The 7,503-nt window shown below is 50.4% G+C and overlaps 1 long non-coding RNA gene across 1 annotated transcript; it reads right to left on the bottom strand.

Annotated features, from left to right (window-relative positions):
* Nucleotides 1–259: 259 nt before the first annotated feature.
* On the bottom strand, nt 260–7,201 carry LOC131423653 (uncharacterized). Its single transcript, XR_009225505.1, has 3 exons — nt 6,822–7,201; nt 4,988–5,932; nt 260–4,187 (listed from the first exon to the last, which is right to left on the bottom strand). It is a non-coding gene; the product is annotated as an uncharacterized LOC131423653 (long non-coding RNA).
* Nucleotides 7,202–7,503: the final 302 nt, after the last annotated feature.

Below are 7,503 nucleotides of genomic sequence, written 5' to 3'. Positions count from 1 at the left end.
ATAAGTGGGACATTGTAGCTATATAAGTGGGACACATTGTTGTAGATTTCATTCCCCAGTACTTTCCCATGATACTATGATACCACGTCCTCCCTCCCTCTCAATCATCTCCCTCTATTTTATTGGTTTCTCTTCTATTTTCATAAGATCCCACTTTAATTTACATACTTTTTCTCCCTCCCTAGCTTCTTCACACAAACAAAAACATTTGACCCTTGACTTTTTGAGTCTGGTTTATTTCACTGAACATGAAGTCCCATCCATTTACCAGCAACTGACATAATTTTATTATTTTGTATGGCTAAGTAAAATTCCTTTGTGTATACATACCCACATTTTCTTTATCCACTCATTGGTTGATGGGTACCTAGACTGGTTCTGTAACTTGGCTATTGTGAATTGTGCTGCTATAAACACTGGTATGCGTGTATCACTGTAGTGTGCTCATTTTAGTTCTTTTGAATAAATACCAAGGAGCAGGAGAGCTGCTCAGTCATAGTGAGTCCCCATTCCTAGGCTTTGGTGGGTCTTTAGACTGCTTTTCAGAAAGATTGTATTCCTTTGCAGTTTTACCAACAGGATATGAGTGTCTTTCCCCCACATTCTTGCCAGCATTTATTATTATTTGTATTCTTGATGGCCACCACTCCAACTGAATTGAGATGAAACCTCAGTGTAGTTTTGATTTGCATTTCCCTCATTGCTAAGGATTTTGAACATTTAAAAAATGTATTTGAGGGTCATTTGTATTTCTTCTTTTGAGAAATGTCTATTTATTTCTTTTATTGATTCTTTTTTTTTTCATTAGGTTTTTGAGTTCTTTATGTTATGGATATTAATCCTCGACCCGAGGCTAGCTGGCACAAATTTTTCTCACATTTGGTAGACTCTTTATGCTTTTAATTGTTTGTTGTACAGCAGCTTTTTACTTTGATGCCATCCCATGTAACTGATTCCTGGTTTTATTTCTTGAGATTTAGGGGTCTTGTTAAGGAATCGGTGTGGGCACCCATATGTTGGAGTGCTGACCCTGGTATTCTTCTAGCAGTTGCAGTGTTTATAGTCTAATTCTCAAGTCTTTGATCTGCTTTGGTTTGACTTCCGTGTAGGGTGAGAGAGAGGGACCTAGTTCCAATAGTTTTTAGTTCTTGACATACAGATGTCCACTTTTGCCGTCACCATTTGTTTAAAAGGCTGTCTTTTCCCCACCGAATGTTTCTAGCACCTTTGTCAGGTCAGGTAAGCATACGTAGCTTCCACTCCCAGTTTTTGTACATCAAATGATTTTTCAGGCTTCATTGTAAGTTTCCTTCTTTTCTTGCTTTACAGATTAATTTACCACCAAGTCTTATAGATTTATGACATCTAGAGGCATTTTCTAATGCTTCACTATGAAATGACTAGGACCTGGCCTCTGGGGGCAGACAGACCCCACACAAGTTCTGGTGGGCCATCTGTGTGTTCTCTGGCAAGGCTCCTGGCCCTGGTGTCTCTGACCTGGGGACATGGCAGGTCCCTTCTGGGGTTGGGTGAGGAGGAATGAATGACACCCTTAGGGTCTGGCTTGAGTTCCACCTCCTAGCCCCCTGGGCCCCCACCCTGCACGTGCAGTTGGCCTCCTGCAGGCTGCCACCTTCCACCAGCCCTCCCACAGAAGCCCCCGATCCTCACCATGGTGGTGGGTCCTGGCAGTATGCAGCTAGGGAGGAAATCTGGAAGCAGAACAAGGCTGTTTGGGCAGGGAATTCTGGGACTCCAAGACTCTGCAGAATTTTCTAGAAGCAGTGTGCATTGGCTTCAGGAGGCCCACCTTGGCCCCACAGTCTCTGCACTGTGGAAGTCTCCTGTGGCTGGAGGAGGACCAGAGTGGGCTGTGCCAAGGCCATGTCCATGCCTGACTGGGGCTGATGGTACTGGGAGGAAAACGCCAGAAACTGAAAAGATCCCAGGAGGTGTCAAGTTGGAGAGAAGAGACCTGGGTGCTCCCTCCGCAGACACACTGGCCTGCGTCTCTGAGACTCAGTGTCCCCTACCAGGCAGCTGCTTCACGGGAGTCATGACTTTTTACTCAGCCTGCTGGAGAAGCTAACTGAGGCCTCAGGGCAGCAGCCACCCAGCCCTTCACTGTGGCCCCACCCACTGACCAGCATTGTCCCACCTTAGCCACTACTCAGAGAGGCACGCACAGCTCCGGCTTGGATGAGCCCAGAGGGCTGGCTGCCATACCCAGGGACTCTCACAGCATCAGAGGGAGTCCCAGGGAGCAGGGCTGAGCCTCTTTTCAGGGTAGGGCTGGCCTCCCATGGCCTTGGCTGCCCTGGTGCCAAGGCACACGTGATGGAGATTCGTGCTAGCACCTCTCCATCTACATGAGTCCTTATTTTAAAGTGAGAATCCTCCACTTCCAGGACAAGAGGAGGCAGAATGGCCAAGAGCATAGAGTTGGAGGGCTGGTGCCAAATCCCTGACACCCTCACTGAGGAGCCTGGGAAGTTCAGCAAGCCCTCGGGAGCCTCAGACTCCCCATCTACAAAACTGGGATGCTGAGCATAGTGTCCAAGGATGGGGCCATGAGGACTGTGCTTTGATGCAGTAAGCTGTGTTCAGGGCTGGGTGCAGGGGGTATGTGACCACTCTTCCTGGTGGTCATCAGGGGAGCAAAGCCTCTGTGAGCCTCTATTGCTCATTGTTCAAGGGAGAACATGCATGGTTCTGTTCTCCAAGGTCATGGGGAGGATCCCAGAGTTTGTACATGTAGAAAATAGGATTATTCTACTGGTGTTTGGCTGGTTTCCATTCTGGAGAAGAGGCTGAGGAGAAACCCACGGAGGGCAAGGGAAAGAGCAGCTGTTGTGGTGTAGCCATGAGGTGTGCCCCAGAAGCTCACGTGTGAGACAGTGTGGGGATGTTCCGTGGTGAGGAGACTGAATGTGAGAGGTGTAACACAATCAGAGGATTCATCCCTGACATGGATTTACCTGGTGGCGACTGTAGGCAGGTGGAGCGTGGCTGGGGAGGTGGGCCACTGGGGGTGTGCCTTTGGGTTCATATGTTGTTCCTGGTGAGCAGAGTTCTCTCTGCTTCCTGATTGCCAAGTCCTGAGCAGCTTTCCTCCTTCATTCCTTTCTGCCATGATGTTCTGCCTCATCTTGGGCCAAGAACAAAAAGGCTAATGACAATGGCTATGCTTTTGAAAGCCCCAGGGCTGTAGGATACCTCCCCATGTGTGTCCCCGTATGAGTCCCATTTGTGTGTGGCCCAGCACAATCCTGGCTGCTGTCAAGCACATGGCACAGACTGCACCAAATGATTTTCTACCGCAGAGTTCAGATCTCAGGCAGGTCTTCTCATGGCTTTCCTGCTTGCTCCCCGTTGAATGCCTTCCCTGAACCACCTGCTCCTCTGTCTCCATTCTCATCCTCTTCCCAACTTACATGATGTTCCATCCTGATTTCTCCCCAAGTGTCTGTCTTGGGAGCCCACATAGTGACAGCATTTCCAGAGCCCAGTGTTCTGAACACTTTCCTGGGAAGCAGTAGCCATTTGGCTGGACAGACAGTGGCATGTTGGAAGTAAAAGGGGGTGGACAGTTTCCACGCTGTCTTAAGAGCACTTACTCATCAATGTTAACTAATGGCAGAGGACTCCAGGGGGAGGAGTGAAGGGCAGTGTACACTCTGAGCCAGGCTCTCACTTCCCCAAGGAGAGAATCTAGATGACTGCAGCAAACTGGACACTCTCCTGCCATAGATTCCTACTAAACCTCTCATTTCTCGCCCAAATGTGCTTCAGTTCAGTTTAGCTAAATAGAAAAAAAAAATGCTTCCCCAGCTGAATTTTGAATGGTGATTCATTTTGGTGGAAGTGCTTATAATTAAAAGCAGCCACAACAAAAATGAGGCATTGGAACACATGAGCCCGGACAGTTCTGGAGCCCAGGAGGCCCTGCAGTGATGGCAGCAGATGTGAGAGCAAATTCAACGGACAGCTCGCCTGTGCCCCTTTCCAGGGGCGAGCTCCCCAGATGGGCCAGTTGATGCACGTGATTGTAAAGTGTGGAATGCCTTCCTTCCTCGGAGATGATTAGGCATGTTTAAAAGTCATTAGAATGTTGAGAAGACGGAGGTGTGAATACCGGGAAGAAGAGACGCTGCTCGGGGCCAGCCGGCTGATTCAGACTCCTTCTCCTGGAAGGACAGAGAAAGGAGACTTACATTCAGATGCTGCAGCATCAAGGTCTCGTCAAGGTGAGGGTGTCACAGCACCATCACAGTGACACTGGCTCCAAGGAAAGGACAGAGGAAGGAGCTCATTTCCATGCCTCGCTGCCCACGTGCTCGCTCTTCCAGCTGAGACTGGCAAAGATGGCTGGTGGGAGCCCTGCCTGGCTGGGCAGCACGGGGTGAGACCAGCCCCAAGTTCCCTGCCTTTCTCCAGGTTTATGATCAGCAGCTGGATGCCCCAGTGTGTGCTCAATGCCAGCTCCCTGGGGCATTCACACCCCTGTTCACGTGTCACCCAAGTTCATTTTGAACCTTTCCTGTGCATTCAAAAACAACATGCCTTTGAAATGTTTTCATCGCCTAATGTACTGGGGACATTGCCAGTGTGGTGGGTCCCTGGTGGAGATATTCCCTGAAACCATGCTAGAGGATTGCGATGTAGCACCAGGAAGGTGCAGGTCAAACTTATAAATACTTGCTTCAGAGCCTGTGCTGACTCCTGGAGTCCCCTACAAGGGCCTCTGGCAGTGGCAGCTGCCTGCAGGGGACATCCCCTGGGAGCAGTTAGCTCAGTGCTGTCCCTTTGCCTCCCTCCCCTCTCTGCTCTCACTCTCCTGTTCTCTCGGCCTGGCACTCAATTCCTCTGCTTTATGGAGCACATGATCCTGGGGGGGTCATGTTGCTAGTGGACTGCTCCCAGGGTAAGGAAAACCCCGATGGGAGGCTGGACCGTGGTGCTCTTGAGACAGCTGTCCGACTCTCACCTGCTCATCTGTCAGGTGGGCAAAGCTGTTGCTCTTGTCCCCAGATGGGCAGTGTGCCAGGGCCTGCTCCTTGGGGAAATGTGGCTCCATGGCAGGCCCAACAGAGGCCTCACTCAGAGACTCCTTGCAGAGTGTCCCTGGGTCAGTCCAATTCTTAGCAGTGTAGTGCACTCGAGGCAGGGACCATGCCCTGCATCTTTGGGAAGCCCCTCACTGGATATGAGGTGGCAAAAGAAGCCAAGTGCAGGAGTCTCCTGAAGGGCCACATGCTGGCTTGACGGGGTGGCCTGAACAACAGAACTTCACTGCTCACAGCTGCTAACTTCAGCTGGAGCCTGGCAGTCCTCAGCACTCCCTGGTGTACGAAACCTGACGGTGGTCTCCGTCTTCGTCTTCACATGGCCTTCTCCCTGGGTGCGTGCTTCTGTCTCCAAATTGTCCCTTTTGTAAGCACACCAGTCATTCTCCAAAGGCCAAGGTTCACATTGGAAGCACTGCGGTGAGGACATCCACATATGGACTTCAGGGCCACACAGTTCATCCAAAGATAAGCCAAGGCTGGCGGGCTTCCTAGGCTCTGCATTTCCACACAAGACAACAGGAAGGAATGGGCTGTACTGGTCGCAGAGAGCAGTGACCTCACTTCCCACTTCCATGGTGGTGAGGGTGAGCTGCACACCAATGAGCTGGGAGAGGAGGACTTCACTTTTCCAGGAGCAGGTTGAAGGATCCAAAGACCTTGTGGTTGCTCTCCAATTGAGCAGAAAATTACTCCAAAAATGAAGACAGACTTTAACACCTCATTCATTCAGACTAATGAAAAGGAGGCCAATCCTCAGAAGCTGGAATTCTCTGTACAGAGTTCCTTGAGAAAGGTGCGTGGATTTTTCTCAGACTGAACTCAGTTTGCCCCAGGTGTCAGAGGCCCTGGAGGGGAGGAAGGACCTGGGGAAGGAAGAGATGTGTTAATGGTGAATACTTGGAACTGATTGGGGAAAAGAGGTTTTCAATCACTTAGGTTGTTTTCAATAACTTGGTAATTCTTTTCCCTTAGAAAGTGGAAAATGTCCAAATCCCTGACTTATGAGCTGTTCCTGTAATGAGATTTGATTACATTTTTCAGTAAGGCATACAGAGGACAAGATAGAAAGTCAGGCCAAGATGGGTGCTTGCAAGGAGTGGGAGGAAGGGTACCACGGCCGCTCATGGTCATCCCAAGGTGCACCCACACCTTCCCTGTGGTGTGACTGTGAGCTCCTCAGTCCTGTCCCCCTGTGCCTCCAGCCTAGACTTGGATGGCCCTACTAACTTTAGTTACTATTACTTTCACGAGGAAATTGAAGTGTGACCTATTTCTTTTCCCTAAATCTTTCAAAGGTATCACATACTTCTAAGTTAGACTCTATAAGTATTTATTAAGCTCCTACTGTGTGCTGACAACATTCTCGAGTCCCAAGGATGTTGGCATGAAGATCATGTGGGTGACTGTCGGTTTATTGGGAAATGAGCAACAGTGGACTCCCCTAGGAAGGTGGGGGAAGGAGAAAGGAGCCAGGGGGAATGAAGTCTGGAGGTCTTAGGAAGGGCAGCCAGGCTGGACAATCCCCAGCTGGGTTTTGAAAGGAACCAGGAGGAAGAGCATCCAGGAGCTCATGGGGAGGATCCAGAGCAGGCAAGAGTGAGTGCTCTGGGTGATGCTCTGGGTGCTCCTCAGCTCAGCCCTTGAGAATGTTCCAGGTGGAGGAGGGCGTTCTGGATCCCCCTGTACCAGCTGGGGTGAGAAGCAGGAAGTAAGACCGCAGGAGTCTTCCCCAGAGAGAGCTGTTTGACTTACCTCTGTCCTTGGTGAAGCGATGGTTTGCTTCTCTTTGGGCATGTCACCCCATTATAAACCCCGAACATTATTACTGATCTTCACTGAAGCCACCCATGGGACTTCTGGTCCCAGCACCCTGAGACACTTGCTGGTCACCGAGCATCTCCTGTGGGTGAGGGAACGGGGACGTCTGCTTGTGACAAGGCAGTGGGTCCAGTGCCTTCTGAGAGAGGCAGGGGCATTCACTTAGTGAGAGCTGCCTCTTGCCTTCTGAGCCAGGAGGCAGGACACACAGCTGCACATCCCTGCTCTGCCCCACCCCCAGGAATGAGGGTGTCTTTTCAGGCATCTCCAGGATGCCAAGGTAATAAAGGCAACTGCATTTAATCATTTTCCTAATTAATGTATTTATTACAGCTCCTCGAGGCTTTTCAGGATGAGCACAATGAGCGAGAAGGAAGCTGAGTGGCAGGGAGCCCCACTTTCCCCTAAAGGTTAATTGGCCTGGCCGCTGCTGGCAGACGGGGAGAGCATCCTGGTGAAGCAAAGGCCAGGCGGTGGTGAAGGTGCCTGGCTCCCAGCCTGGGGCAAGGTCGCCCGAGTGCGGGCTGCAGCTTTTGAGAGCACGTTACCATGGAGGCTGATTAAATTCAGCACAGAGCACATGGTGCTCAGAAGCTTCTAGAGAATGAGAACAGAG

This window comes from Marmota monax, unplaced genomic scaffold (genome assembly GCF_021218885.2).
Source record: "Marmota monax isolate L192 unplaced genomic scaffold, Marmota_monax_Labrador192_F-V1.1 WCK01_AAM20220418_F8-fsc00082, whole genome shotgun sequence".
Taxonomy (NCBI): Eukaryota; Metazoa; Chordata; class Mammalia; order Rodentia; family Sciuridae; genus Marmota; species Marmota monax.
This window is presented reverse-complemented; position numbering and strand designations above follow the sequence as displayed.